This window comes from Labeo rohita, chromosome 22 (assembly GCF_022985175.1).
Source record: "Labeo rohita strain BAU-BD-2019 chromosome 22, IGBB_LRoh.1.0, whole genome shotgun sequence".
In the NCBI taxonomy this organism is placed as follows: Eukaryota; Metazoa; Chordata; class Actinopteri; order Cypriniformes; family Cyprinidae; genus Labeo; species Labeo rohita.
In genome coordinates, this window is record NC_066890.1 from 35,874,109 (window position 1) to 35,889,698 (window position 15,590).

Genomic DNA, 15,590 nt, shown 5'->3' on the forward strand with positions numbered 1-15,590 from the left:
GGTGTAGAGCTTGCTCAAAGCGCTTCCCCTAATTGGTGATTACGCTTCTAAGTTTCAGTAGGTTTCCTAATGTGAACCCTGGACTCCTCCCTCCATCATTGGCACTTCCAGACGTGGCAGAGTTTTGCGGAGGAACTCGCTGCTAACTCCAGCATAAGGTATGAACACTGTTTATTCATGATTGGAGTTGTGCCCCATATGTAGTGGCTCCTCAGGCGGCCCCATGTGTGTATTTTCCACCTATAGCTCATTGTGGTGCGGTGTTTCCCCTGAGATCAGGTTGGTCTCTAAGGTCCTAGGTTTGGCTGTCTCCCTTACGTGAGGCCCATCCTGGGTCCCATACCTAACAATTTTCACTTATACACCCCCTCTGGGCAGGTTGTAGGGAACGAGGGGGTACCATACGTAACCGAGACGTTTCTTTTAGCTGATGAATCGTTCACTTGGTGATCATCATGATGACTGTTATCTTTAGTAGGGCTAAACATTGAATTTAATAATTTCATTTTATTTTCATTGTTTCCATTATTTTTATTATTTTAATAATTGTATTTAATATTACATTTTTTTAATTCTTTATTTAATTAAAATAATTTTTTTATTTTTTTTTATTCTAGTTTAATTTAATTTAGCTAACAAATAGTTCACTTAGTCCTCACCATGATGACTGTACCTTTGGTAGTGCTAAATATTACATTTAATTTAAGTTAATTTAATTTAGCTAACGAATAGTTCATTTAGTCATCAGCATGATGGTACGGCTAAACATTTAATTATTTATTTTAATAATTTATTTTAATAATTTTATATATATATATATATATATATATATATTTTTTTTTTTATTCTTTATTTAGTTAAAATTCTTTATTTATTTATTTTTATTCTAATTTAATTTAATTTAGCTAACGAATAGTTCACTTGGTCATCACCTTGATGACTGTATACCTTTGGTAGAGCTAAATATTCAATTTAACTTAATTTAATTTAATTTAATTTAATTTGAAGTAACAAATTTCTGGGCGGGATATATCCAAGTACAGGTAAATTTCCTTTCAGCTAACAAATAGTTCACTTGGTGATGACTGTACCTTATTTTGGGTAGGGTTACAAGGATCTCGGCACAGTATGTTATGCTGGTTCAAATGCCGTGTGCTTGTTTGTTCTGCTATTATGGTCTCAGGGGTAAAGTGTTCTCCATTAAGGCTCCCTATGGAGAAGCTAGACACAACTATTGCTAAAGATGAAATCACCACTGAACGCAGCAGACAGTGATGCAACCTCAGCACTGCAAAAACATGCAAGTATTAGAAGCACATCCCCCATTTTTATGAGAATCATTAGATATTTTACATCAAATTAAGCTAGCATGAAAATAACTAGTTTTACGCATTAAATCAGTCATGTGATGCACCTTCTTGACTGTATCTTACAACTAAAAGCACACAGTGTTGTAATTCAGTTAACTGCATTGAAAAAACAAAGTACCATGAATTTCATGCAGTGTAACATTTTGACACACAAGATTAATTTAAAAGGTAATTGTGACATTTTGTTTCAGCCTGGTGCACATAAACACATGGATTTGGCTGGTGGAGCATATTCGCCCCTGCCAACCAGACAAGCCCAGGAGCTGAAAATAAATGCAGATCAATGGGAGTCACCATGCTGCGCTCCACAAGTCCAACTCAGTCATCAGAAACACTGCCGCTCCAAGGACACAGAGAGAGAGAAAGATTGGGAGGAGTGTTTGAGGACGAAGGAAGGTAAAAGATCAATACGGGAATCAAAGGTGTGTGAAGAGCAGAAACAGAGCGTGTGTATGTCTCTCACACTTCCCCTCGTCCTGTTCCCTCTCTCTCTCGTTGTCGTTGATGGCTTGTCCAGTATCGTCCATTATGGCTTCACTCTCTCAGCAGGGGGCACAGCAGCAGGGGTTTGTGTGTGTGTGTGTGTTTGTGTGGAAGCAGGGCAGATCTCAAGGGCGAGTCAGGACATTCTGTCCACGAGTTACCCCTTCAACATTCAGACGAGACTTTTAGCTACGGATTTGTATTCTTTCGATATAATATTAATATAAGAAATAATCGTAATATTTTTTGAGAACCCAATCTGTCTACCGCGAAACAAATTTCCCGCCTTTTTAATTAGAAGCAAGCGTTTTTAAAAGAATAGTTCACCCAAAAATGAACATTTGTTGAAATTGTACTCACCCTTGCCCTCCATTGCAGTGAATGGGTGCCGTCAGAATGAGAGCCCAAACAGCTGATAAAAACATCACAATCCATAAGTAATCCATACAACTTTAGTCCATCGGTTAGCATCTTGTGAATTACAGCTAAATTTCTGTTTCTTTTTAGCTAATGAATTGTCTACTTGGTTATCATCATGATCACTGTACCTTTGGTAAAGCTAAAAATTTAATTTAATTTAAGTTAATTTAATTTAGCAAATTTCACGGCAGGATATATTCGAGTACAGCTAAATTCCTGTTTCATTTTAGCTAATGAATTGTTCACTTGGTGATCTCCATGTTGACTGTGTTTTTGGTAGAGCTAAAAATGTAATTTAATTTAATTTAATTTATTGTAAATTTTTATTTTATTTTATTTTATTTTATTTTATTTTATTTTATTTTATATTATTTAGCTAATGAATAGTTCACTAGGTCCTCACCATGATAACTGTACCTTTGGTAAGCTAAAAATTAAATTTGATTTAATTTAATTTGATTTAATTTAATTTAATTTAATTTAATGTAATTTAATTTAATGTAATTTAATTTAATTTAATTTAATTTAATTTAATTTTTAGCAAATTTCAGGGCGGCATATATTTGAGTGCAGCTTGGTGATCTCCATGTTGACTGTGCTTTTGGTAGTGCTAAAAATGTAATTTAATTAAATTTGATATAATGTATTGTTGTTTTATTTTATTTTATTTTATTTTATTTTATTTTATTTTATTTTGCTTTGTTTAGCTAACGAATAGTTTACTTCCTCACCATGATGACTGTACCATTGGTAGAGCTAAACATTTAATTTAATTTAATTTAATTTCGTTTCATTTAATTTTATTTCATTTGCTAACAAATAGTTGACTTGGTCATCACCATGATGACTGTACCTTTGGTAGAGCTAAATATTCAATTTAATTTAATTTTATTTGTTATTTTATTTTATTTTTATTTTATTTATTCTAATTTAATTTCATTTAGCTAACAAACCTTTGTTAGAGCTAAATATTTAATTTAATTTAATTTAATTTATTTAAATTTAGATTTTAATTTGTTGAAATTGTACTCACCCTCAGGCCATCCAAGATGTAGATGAGATGTTTCTTCATCGGAACAGATTTGGAGAAATGTATTTTATCACTTGCTCTTCATTGCAGTGAATGGGAGCCATCAGAATGAGAGTCCAAACAGTTATTTCTAAATGAATCTGCGTTTTGAATGAATCATGTGAATCAATGATTCAAAGGCACATTCATAAAGAGAGCCATTTACTACATTCCTGAATGAGTGAATGACTCATAAAGACATTTACCGCCACCTGCTGGCAGATTTAGTTTCTTATTTAGAGTATCATTTCATTAAAATAATAATAATTATAATAAAAATGTTAAAGGGATAGTTCACTTCTGTCATCATTTGCTCACCCTCATGTCATTTCAAACCTTTCTTTTGTGGAACATAAAAGAAAATATTTTGAAGACTGTTGGTAAAAAAGCTGTTTTGGTTACTAATGACTTTCATTATATGAACAAAACATATTGAGAAGTTTCTCCCATTATTTTCTTTTATGTTCCATAGTTTACATCAGGCCGTTGCAGCCAAAAAGTTTGTAATAAATTTTATGTTGAATCAAACAAAATATTTCTTTCTAAAGCTACAATTTGTAATGTCTACTTGCCACTTTCTCATTTAACACAAAAATAGCTTTAAATAATGTTTTGTGGGTATTTTCACAGTCAAATTTATTTAGCGATTAATTAGATTAATTCATTTTTTAATCAACTGACAGCCTTAGTTTTTAAATATACTTTTTATACTATATTGCAATAATTTCACATTCAATCTTAAAACTAATGTAGAAACAACACAAAGACGGTATATTTTTAATATTTGTTAAATATTTTAAGGTTAGTTTTTTAAACGTTTTCACTGATACCAGTAATACTGATGTTTCTAGGAAATTATTTTTTTTCCTACTGTTTAACCATTGACTATAGCTATTCAACATTACAGTATATTAGAGAGCTGGCAATTTTAATATTTATTATTAACACGGTTAAACTGGGAAAAATTAATCACCTGCATTAACACGCTAATTTTGATATAGCACTAATCCAATTATAAGAAATCTTAAATAAATGCTAATATCCAATAAGGTACCAGTATATTTTTGCATTCCTAGTTTAAATTTAAATATTCATTTAAAAAAAGGAAAAAACATATGCCAGTGCTTTAGCTGTTTTTATGAATGAGGTGATACAAATAAGGAGCTGGTATAAGATGCTACACTTTCTATAGTCTCTAAGTGTAACTATTAAGCTCTGTTTCTGATATATTTGTTTGTTTGTTTCATTCTGAGATTCAAAGGTCACACTCTGAGGGAGTTCTGGTGTACTATACATTGACCTCTGAGCTCCCCTGAGACAGTGTTGTAGCGTACGTCAAGTGAATATCGGCTGCCAGCTTGTCCTCCGAGTCCTCGTGCCACAACGACTCCAATCACAATCACGGTCCACCACGTTTCACAGGACACTATGAAAAAAACGTATATCAAATATTAATACGTGTCCCAGAAGACCAACCATGCCTCCTACCAGAGATCAGTTGTACTCCATCTCTTCTAGAAGATTCAGTTCACATAAGCACGGTGTTGCTATTAAATATGACTATATATAAGGTGTTACTGTACCTTTAAGACTTCTACATTTTTCAGTATACGTAAAGTAGAAGCAGAAGCAGCACAGACCATTTGTGGCTCCTTTGTCTGATCTGAATAGACCTATAAAGTATTTGGCATTGGCCCTTGGCTGTTTTAATACTGTGGTATCCGTTCTGACCTCTGCGTGGGATCTTAATTATGTTTAACAGGATCACTGTGTTCCTTCAGCTTAGCAGTAATTACCTGTGTTTAGAATTCCCAGCCTAAATTATAGAAATGATTCATGGCAGACTCAAATGCCAGCCTTTTTAAGATGCTTTGCTTTTTGGAGAAGTTTTTGAATCATTTGTTAGAATGATTTATGCAAAAACTTTGATTGCTTCGGAACAACACAGGCGAGTGAGACACTGAATCGTTCACTCAATCGATTCTTTACAAATAGTGATGCTGAATCGTTTACTCAGTTGATTCTTTAAAAAACATTGCTGGATTGTTCAGTGAGTCGATTCTTTTAAAAACATTGATGCTGGATTGTCCAATTGTCTCAATTGATTTTTTAAAAATATACTGATGCTGAATTGTTACTCAGTCGATTCTTTAAAAAAAATATTGATGCTGGGTAGTTTACTCAATAGATTTTTTAAAAACAGTGATGTTGAATCATTTACTTAATCGATTAGTTAAGAAACATTGATGCTGAATTGTTCATTCAGTCAATTATTTAAGAAACATTGCTGTATCGTTCACTTGGAACGATTCTCTAAAAAAACATTGATGAATGGTTCACTCAATCGATTCTTTAAAACTAATGATGCTGAATTAGTCGCTTATTTAAGAAACACTACTGAATTGTTCACTCAAACAATTCTTTAAAAACATTGATGCTGAATCGTTCACTCAATCGATTCTTTAAAAAAATATTGCTGCTGAATTGTTCACGCATTTAATTATCTAAGAAACATTGCTGCATCGGTCACTCAATCGATTCTTTAAAAAAAACATTGATGCTGGATCATTTATTCAATCGTTTATTTAGGAATCACTGACACTGTATCGTTCACTTAATCAATTCTTTAAAAAACTTTGATGCTGAATTTTTCACTCAGTTGATTCTTTAGAAAACATTGCTGATTCATACACTCAATCAGTTATTTAAAAAACAGTGATGCTTAGTCGTTCACTCAATTGATTCTTTAAACACAGTGATAATTCTTCATTTGGAACTACAATACTAGCATACTTATTATTTCTGCCATATAAATATATAGTATAAATAGTGAAAGTAGTATACTTAGTAGTAGTAGTATACTAGTATACAAATTCAGCGTGATCTATTCTGGAACTAAACAAGCGACCGTCTAATCAAATCACTGACTAAACTGATTCGTTCAAGTGCACGGATTCATTCGGAAACTACACTGGTGTATGTCTTTATGAGTGAATCGTTGATTCATCCAACCGAGTCGTTCAAACACACTGATTCATTCAGCAATAAGACACTGTGTTTCTTGGAGACGTCTCTAAACTGTAAGATGCTTATTATTAAATATATTTGTTTATCTGTTTTGAAATGTTTTAAATGTAATTTCTTCAGCAAAATTTAAACTTAGTTTACCTCCTGCTGTTTTTATTCACAGTGGTCTCAGATGAAATAACATAAAGCACTCGGATAGGAGAATGATGCGGATGAAAAGTGGGAAAAGAGGACGATGACGAAGATGATGATTTATTTGAATTACTTCGAGGACACAAGCCATGGTGAGTTTTATGTTTCTTGTTTGCTTTCATAATGGAGTGACCTAGACTCGCGAGTCGCCAGATGAGTAAGACTCGTGATTGGTCGAGCGCCTGAGGGAAACACAAACAAGGAAAGAAAAGCGAAAGGCTCACTCATAATATTTTGATAGGGCTTCTGGACAATAACACTCGACTGCACTGATTTGTCAGCCGTGTCCCGAGGACATTTGAGTGCATGTTGAGTTGTCTTTATATGAGCTAAAGATATGAGCGATAAAGATACACATCAATAGCTAGCACAAGGTATTTTTTTTTTTATTTTGTGGTTAAAAATAAATAAAAAATTTTGAAATGTTATCTTGCAATTCTCAGAAGAAATGTCAGTAAATTTTGAGGGGAAAAAGTCTGAATTGTGAGATAAGAAGTCAAAATTACCATTTTTTTTTTTATTTAAAAAAAAAAAACAGAATTGTGAGATTTAAACTCAAAATTCTGAGAAAAAAAGTCAGAACTGTGAGATGTAAACTCAGAATTCTAAGAATAAAATCTGATTCCTAAGAAGAAAGTCAGAAATGTGTGATGCAAAACTCTAAGGAAAAAATTCTCTGAGGAAATTCTGAGGAACAAATAATTCTAAGACAAAAGTTTGACAAAAATTTTAACAAAAAAAGTCAGGACTGTGAGTTGTGAACTCAGAATTCTAAGAGTTTAGAAAAAAAAAGTTCTGACTTTTGCTTCAGAAAAAGATGTAAACTAAGAAAAAAAAAAATCAGGATTCTAAGAAAAAAGTCAGAAGTGTGAGATGTAAACTCAGAATTTTAAGAAAAAATCTAAATTCTAAGAAAAAAGAAAGAAAACTCAGAATTCTAAAAAAAAATCTGAATACTAGAAAAAAAACTCTAAGAAAAGAGTCAGAACTGTGAGAAACTCAGAATTCAGAGAAAAATTTCAGAACTGCGAGATGTAAACTCCTGAAAAAAAAAATTGAATTCTAAGAAAAAAAGTCAGAAATGCGAGATATAAAACTGAGGAAAAAAAAAGAAAAGGAAAAAATAAACTCAGAATTTAAAAAAAAAAATCTGAAAAAAGTCAGAACTGAGATGTAAACTCAGAATTCTAAAAAAGGAAATCTGAATTCTAAGAAAAGAGTCAGAAATGTGAGATGTAAACTCAGAATTCTAAGAAAAAAATCTGAATTCTAGAAAAAAACTCAGATGTAAACTCAGAATTCTGAAATTTTAAAAAAGGAAAAAATTCTAAGAAAAAAGTCAGAAGTGTGAGATGTAAACTCAGAATTCTAAGAAAAAAATCTGAATTCTAGAAAAAAGTCAGAACTGCGAGATGTAAACTCAGAATTCTAAAAAAGAAAATCTGAATTCTAAGAAAAGAGTCAGAAATGTGAGATGTAAACTCAGAATTCTGAGAATAAATAATTTTAAGAAAAAAGTCAGATCTGAGATGTAAACTCAGAACTAAAAGAAAAATTTGAGAGTTTCTAAGAAAAAGTTCAGAAAAAGTCAGTTCTGAGATGTAAACTCAAAATTCTAAGAAAAAAAATCAGAATTCTAAGAAAAAAGTCAGAAGTGTGAGATGTAAACTCAGAATTCTACCAAAAAAAAATTATTCTACCACAAAAGTCAGAACTGTGAGATGTAAACTCAGAATTTTAAGAAAAAAGTCAGAACTGTGAAATGTAAACTCAGAATTCTAAGAGGAAAAAAAAATTTTAAGAAAAAGTCAGAAATGTGAGATGTAAACTCAGAATTCTAAGAAAAAAATCTGAATACTAGAAAAAGTCAGAGCTATGAGATGTAAACTCAGAATTCTAAAAAAGGAAATCTGAATTCTAAGAAAAGAGTCAGAAGTGTGAGATGTAAACTCAGAATTCTAAAAAAAAAAATCTGAATTCTAGAAAAAAGTCAGAACTGCGAGATGTAAACTCAGAAATTCTAAGAAAAAAAAAATTCAAAAAAAGGGACACAAAGCTTTCATTTTAATTGTTCCAATACTAGTGTCAAGATCCATTAGTTTCGATTCTAACAGTTTGGCATGGTGGTATGCCCAGACCCTGTGCTGTACTAACCAGACAATATTTATTCAAAACCAGCAAATTCACATTCTTAGTCATCTGCGCTGGAGCCCCAAGGGTAAACTTTCAGTGAAAAACAGGAAAATTGTGGAAGAGTTCAAAGAGGACCCTTTTTAATCGATCCAACAGTTCAGCTCCCATGGGCACGGAGCGCAAACGTAAAACAGCTTCGTTCCTACCAAACCATTTAGTCATGATTAATGTCTCCATCTTTCTCATGTTCCTCTAATCTCAGCTTTGTTTTGACGATCAAGCTCACTCTTATCGTAAGGTCACACACCTCTACGAAAAACAGGCGGTGTGCTTTCGTCTGCGGCCAAGTTTAAACAGAAGACAAACACGGAGCCGCACTTGATGTTCATTCAACTTCGGGCGCTTTTCCCAGAAGTTGATTTTTATTCAAATAAACGCATTTTACATTCTTCTTCTATGACAGTCACATTAGAACTGTCTTAAAAACAGTTATATTGTGCTACTTTAGAAAAAGGATAGATTTTGTTTTAACCCTTGTGCTGGATCCAGAGTTTGCGTCTTAGAACATAAAAATGCCTCATAAAACTGCTTGTATTATCACCAAATCTTGGATTTATTCGTTTTCCATTCATTCATTTGTCCTTTATTGGAACTGATTGGTCGTAGCCCTCATGGATCTGATCCAATCCACCTCAGCTTTAGAGTGAAAAAAAGCTGAAAAAATCCCCAAAAAGTACTTTTTTTTTGTAAATCTGCTTTGAAACAGTGTACTTTGAAAAGCACTATACAAAACTTGAATTGGAAAAAATAAATATAATCTAAATTAGGTGTGGGCAATATGACCAAAATCTTATATTGCAGTATGAGTAATTTTATTTCACGATAACGAGTATATCACAATATAGATATTTTTTTCTTAAATAAAGTCTTTGTTGATTTTTGATACCGTAGAAATGTCATAAATCTTGTCATCAGTGTCAAAATAACAAAAAACTAATACACTGTAAAAAAATAATTTGTTGAGTCAACTTCAAATAATTTGTAACCTGGCTGCCTTAAAATTTTAAGTTCAGTCAACTTAAAAAAGTTTATTCAGCTTGAAATGTTAAATTATACTAAGTGGCAACTTAGATATTTGAGTTGAATCAACTTGAAATTTTAAGGCAGCTGGGTTACTGACCCATTTGTTAAGTTTAGCAAACACAAATATCTAAGTTGTTACTTAGTACAACTTAACATTTCAAGTTGACTAAACTTATTTTAGTTGACTGAACTTAAAATTTTAAGGCAGCAGTGTAACAAATTATTTTAAGCTGATTTAACAAATTGTGTTTTTTTTTTTATTTTTTACAGTGTACTAGTTTAAAATATAGCTGCAAGCAGCAAGTTTGAGGCCAGGCACTACAGTGTAAAAAACAAAAAGACACAATTTGTTGAGTCAACTTAAAATAATTTGTTACCCTGTTGCCTTCAAATTTTAAGTTCAGTTAACTCAAATAAGTTTAGTCAGCTTAAAATGTTAAGTTGTACTAAGTGAAAACTTAGGTATTTGAGTTGACTAAACCAAAAATTTGATTTGTTAAACTTAAAAGCTGGGCTTGTTACCCAGCTGCCTTAACATTTTAAGTTCAATGAACTCAAATATCTAAGTTGTCACTTAGTACAACTTAGTTCAAGTTGACTAAACTTAAAATTTTAAGGCAGCCGGGTAACAAATTATTTTAAGTTGACTCAACAAATTGTTTTAGGCAAGCAAGGTAGCAAGCATCAGGGCAACTAAAGCAATGAGTAATTGAAGTCATTTTAAGATGATTTTAGTCAAAATGGGTGAAAAATCTTAATAACAACCACTAGTAATGTGATTTAATGGGTTATCACTTTTGGCCAGTGGGTGGTGCTGTTATCAAATCGATGTGGTGTGTTCAGTGTGAGGTGACAATGCCACAAGGTTTGGTGTCAAAACTTTGCAAAGATAAAACCTCAGAGACATTTTGGCATCATGGCTCAAATTTGTTGCATTGCTGTCTATCAACAAAAAATCCAAAATTTTATGTCAGCACAGTCTGAAGATGATCTGACTTGATTTTGGTGAAAATTGGCCAAATGGTCATGGAGGAGTTCGAAAAAGTAGATTTTTAATACAAATCAAAACGGCGGACAGGAGGTTCGGCCAGTTATGGCATAATTAGAATGTATGTTGTTGGCATGACTCGAGGAATATTTTAAGACCCGTTTCATTACAATATGCTAATGCAATCAAAAGTTATTAGCATTTTTGGAAATTTCATTATCAATGGTAAATAAATGGTGTATTACTTTTGACCAATAGGTGGCACTGTTACCAAGTTGGTGTGGTGTGGTCAGTGTGGGGTGACAATGGCACATACAAACTTTGGTGTAAATATATCAAAGCTTTGCAGAGATACAGCCTCAGATGCAGTTTGGCATCTTTCCAGCAAATTCATTGACGCGTTAAACGAAAACCATTTCGTATTTCGACAAAAAATCTATAATTTTTTGCCAGCATGGTCGGAAGATGATCGAGTCATATTTGATGAAAATCAGACAAACCATCTAGGACGAATTTGAAAAAGTAGGTTTTTCAAACTATTAAAAATAGCGAAAAAACTAAACCTTACGATTTTTACATTTTGGTGTTCATTCGACTTGGCAATGCTTAAAAACTCAAACGATACGTTTTTATTATAGAGACGATAGTCCAAAATCTCTACCGGTTGACAAATGAATGAAGAAAAAAAAAAGAATGAAGTAAACATAACTATTTTAATATTTATCCTGTGAAATTTGTCCTTTCCGCCATGTCAAAACATAATCTGATATTTTTACAGCCTTCTATTTCTATTCATGCTGTAATGTTGTCAACTTTTGCAAAAATTATGCAAAATGCTATTAAACAGCACATTATTTGAGATGCGGTGAGGGGAAAAATGGAGAATTTTTTTCTATGACGCATATGTACACTTTTGTTAATACTCAAATAAATAAACTCTCAAGAGTGTTTATTTTCTAAAAGTCCACATGAACAAAAGTGGGCGTAGTAAAAGAAACACCCTCAAATGATTATCATATGAATTTCCAGAAAAGATGACAAACACTTTGCCTGAAAATACTGGCATGTTTTCTCTGTTTGGGTCAAAGGCGTTATGCTAACAACCGCTTTAGCAAGCGTATACCGGCTAGCACTGCACAAAATGACATACAGAAGTTTAAATAACACAGTTGTCGTTCTCATTTCAAGCTCTGGAATAAAACTCTGATCTACAACCAACTTTTCTTCTCAATTATGAGCAGAACCTGCTCAAAACAACATGGCTAACTGGTTCCAGATTAGCAAGCTGGAGAGAGTGAACTGCTAATGGTGCTTCACTCTCTCACACAGGAGCGTTGTGTGCCAGTTCAAGACATTTTACATCAGGAATTCAAGCTTTGTGGTCATAACAGAGCGTTTCTGGAGGTAGTGTGACGACTTGATACAAACCGCAAATATAAACAAGTGAATGAGTGAAATAATGCAGAGGGCAGCAGAAAAAAAACATGGTGTTTTGGTCTTTATCTTTGGAGGTAAACAGTGAGAGAAAATATCTTCTCTGTGTTTTTCCAGCCAAACAGATGGGCTTGAATCAGAGCTGTCGATTAGTGACGTCATCAAGATGGAGGCAGATGTGAGGCAGTCGAGGGAATCTAAATATTTGCCCGTGACTCATTGCGTGTCCTCGTTGACCTTTCATTCTGTTCCGTTTCTTCATCCATTTCTTGTTCTTTGTTTTTCAGGATTGTTGTTGTCGGTCTTCGCTGAAGACTGGCAGATTTACAACCTTCCTTGTCCTCCTTAAAGGTAAAGCATGTATTTTTATTCAGTGTTTCAGTGTGCTTGTACTGCTCAGCTTGACACAGCAACATTTGCTCAACCAATACCGTGAGTTTTGGGCATGGCTATGTAAGTTATAAAATTATTTATTCATATTTGTAGTATTTTGTTGAGAATTGTCATAGAATATACCTATACAAAGTGCTTTGCAAAAGTATTCATACCCTTCATTTTTTTTTCACATTTTGTCATGTTGCAGCCTTATGTTGAAGTGTTTTAAATTACTTTTTTTTTTTTCCTCATCAATCTACACTCCATACACCATAATGACAGCACAAAACAGATTTGTAACAAATTTATGAGAAATAAAAAACTGAAATGCTTCCATTGCATAAGTATTCATACCCATTTCTGGGACACTTGAAATTTGATTCATATCGCTTGTAGATGTTTCTACACTTTGAGTGGAGTTAGCCTGTGGCAAATTCATTTGAATGAGTATGATTTGGAAAGGCACACACCTCTCAATAACAGGTCTAACAGCTGAAAATCCACATCAGTGCAAAAACCAAATCCTGAGGTCAAAAGAACTGCCTGTAGAGGAAAGAGATTCAGGAAAAGAGCTCAGGAAAAAAATCTGCTGCACTGAAGGTTCACAGGCGCTTGTAGCCTCCATTATCCATAATGAAAGAAGTTTGAAAAAACAGAACTCTTCGTAGAGGTGGCCTCCTGGCCAAACTGAGCAATTGATGGAGAAGTGCATTAGGTTAGACTGGTGACCAAGAAGGTGATGGTCACTCTAGTTGAGCTCCATGATCAAATGTGGAGATAGGAGAAAATACAGAAAGACCAGTCTGGTCTTTATGGTGGTGTGGCCAAACTCAATCCTCTTCTCAGTGAAGACACATGAAAACACACTTGCAATAAAGCACCTAAAGAACTCTCAGACTGTGAGAAACAAGATTCTCTGGTCTTGTTAACCTCAATTCCAAGCATCATGTTTGAAGAAAACCAGGCACTGATCATCCCTGCACAGTACCATCCCAAAAGTAAAGTGTGGTGGTAGCAGCCTCATGCCGTGGGGCTGTTGTTCAACAGCAGGGTAGAAGGAAAGCCTTAATAAAAACCTAGTCCACGGCAAGAGTGGGTTATAGACAGCTCTGTGAGTGTCCGTGAGTGGCTCAGCCAGAGCCTGGGCTTGAACATGATCAAACATTTCTGGAGAAACTTGAAAATGTCTTCCAGCCTCCATCCAAGATGACAGAGCTTGACAGGTGAAGAAGTGAGGAGAAGAATGGCAGATAATTGCCAAATGCAGATGTGCAAAACTTGTCACAGTAAACCCAAAATGGCTGTAAAGGTGCTTCAACTAAATACTGAGTTAAGGGTATGAATACTTATGCAATGTACTTATTTCAGTGCTTTATTTTGAATAAATTTGCAAAGTTGGCACAAATATGCTAAAAACCAGCGTAGGCTTTTTGGCTGGTCTTAGCTGGTTTAAGATGGAAGTAGCTGGTTTTAGCTGGTCTCCCAGCCTGGCCAGCTAAAACCAGCCTGACCAGCTAAGGAAGTGGCCAGAACCTCTCTAAAACCAGCCTTCTGACCAGCTAAGACAAGGCTGGATGACCAGCTAAAACCAGCCAACCAGCTTAGGCTGGTTTTAGCTGTTTTTTCAGCAGGGTTGTCATTATAGTGTATGGAGTGTAGATTGATGCGGGGAAAAAAAAATAACAGTTTAACTTGAGGCTACAACATAAAACGTGAAAAAAAAAATGAAGGGGTATGAATACTTTTGCAACTTAAGTGTGTTTAGTTGTTCATTTATGAATGTGTTCTATGTTAATAGTTATCTTATCTAAATTTATTTATATTTATAGTCTTTATTAATTAAATGTATTCATTTGGTGCTAATGGTCAAGAAGTTTAATGTTACATTCATCTGAACATCTGCTATTTCATATGATAAAATCCCATATCCATTTAGGAAACGCAAAAAGGCTGGAGAGATGATGGGCTGGAATGATGAAGCGATGAAGGGAGGGAGAGCGAGGTTCACAGGATTGAGTCGAGGTTGATTAAACGCTTTACGGTTCATTTCATGACCTCCCAAATGCTCTGCGGTAATGCTGCCAAACCCTGCTAGAACTCATTCAGGACGCCTCTCACTGCTCTAATTTTAATGATGCTCTTTATGGCATGTTCAGACGTGGATATTCAAGCTTGAGCATTAGCATTAGCATCTAGCTAAAGCCTAAATTCATTACTTTTGGGTTTGTACATTTAAAAATATGTGAGCTTCAAACTTTTCATACTAAAAAAGTACTTCATCCAGGCACTTTTGAGATACAATAATCATAGTAATATGATGCAGGGCTTATAGAACTAGTAAAACCAAATAAATTTAGACGTGAATGGGTGATTTCTGCTAGAGACAAACCTTTTTACCTGGAACAATAAAAAACATCACGCTCATGGTTTTATACATGACATGCGTAAACATGCATAAAACGGGCATGGCGCTTCTGTGTACAGTGGCTTTCCTCTCCTCCCGTAACCTTTTTCTTTGTCACTCTCGATCCTCTTTTCCCCTGGAGGAAAACACAAGGGGTGTTACATTTGGTCTGTCTGGTTTAGTAAGTGTCTCTCTCTCCCGGCTGAGCTCTTGGCATTCCTGCCCACAACATCAATGTCATTAGTTCAAAGTCTTTCCTTTTTTTTCACCAGACAGTCTGTCCACCATGGGCTGTACAATCCTCTCTATCGCTCATATCCCCTATGCCCCAGTTAGCTTAGCTCTTCCACCAGCGTAAATGTAAGCAATCAGCTGCCGCACAGCTGCTTTTGCTCCATGTCTTTTGGGTTGTGTGTATAGAGTAAAAAAGCCACATTTAAAAAAATGATTAGAGCCCCTTTTTAGCATTAACTGAACATAATGGCAACTGAGTGATGTACTGTTCCATGGTATTCTCTGAGTAATGAGTACCATGGTTTTACTATCTGACACAATCTTTGTATCATCGTCTGCAACAATAGTCTTTTGTAAGAGGGGGTCTGACTTTCCATT

At 34.2% G+C, this 15,590-nt stretch overlaps 1 protein-coding gene across 3 annotated transcripts in view; it reads left to right on the plus strand.

Moving 5' to 3' along the window:
• Positions 1-6,394: 6,394 nt before the first annotated feature.
• Positions 6,395-15,590, plus strand: part of LOC127153810 (leucine-rich repeat-containing protein 15) — a 16,866-nt gene continuing 7,670 nt past the window's right edge. The window contains exons 1-4 of one of the 3 annotated variants that reach the window (XM_051095065.1): positions 6,395-6,422; positions 6,533-6,653; positions 12,487-12,652; positions 14,511-15,590. The exon at positions 14,511-15,590 is cut by the window's right edge and continues 770 nt beyond it. The gene's annotated coding sequence lies outside the window, so the exon portion shown is untranslated. Of the gene's footprint in view, positions 6,423-6,532; positions 6,654-12,443; positions 12,653-14,510 lie in introns of those variants that run through there. The other 2 variants (XM_051095067.1, XM_051095066.1) reach the window with 2 other exon arrangements.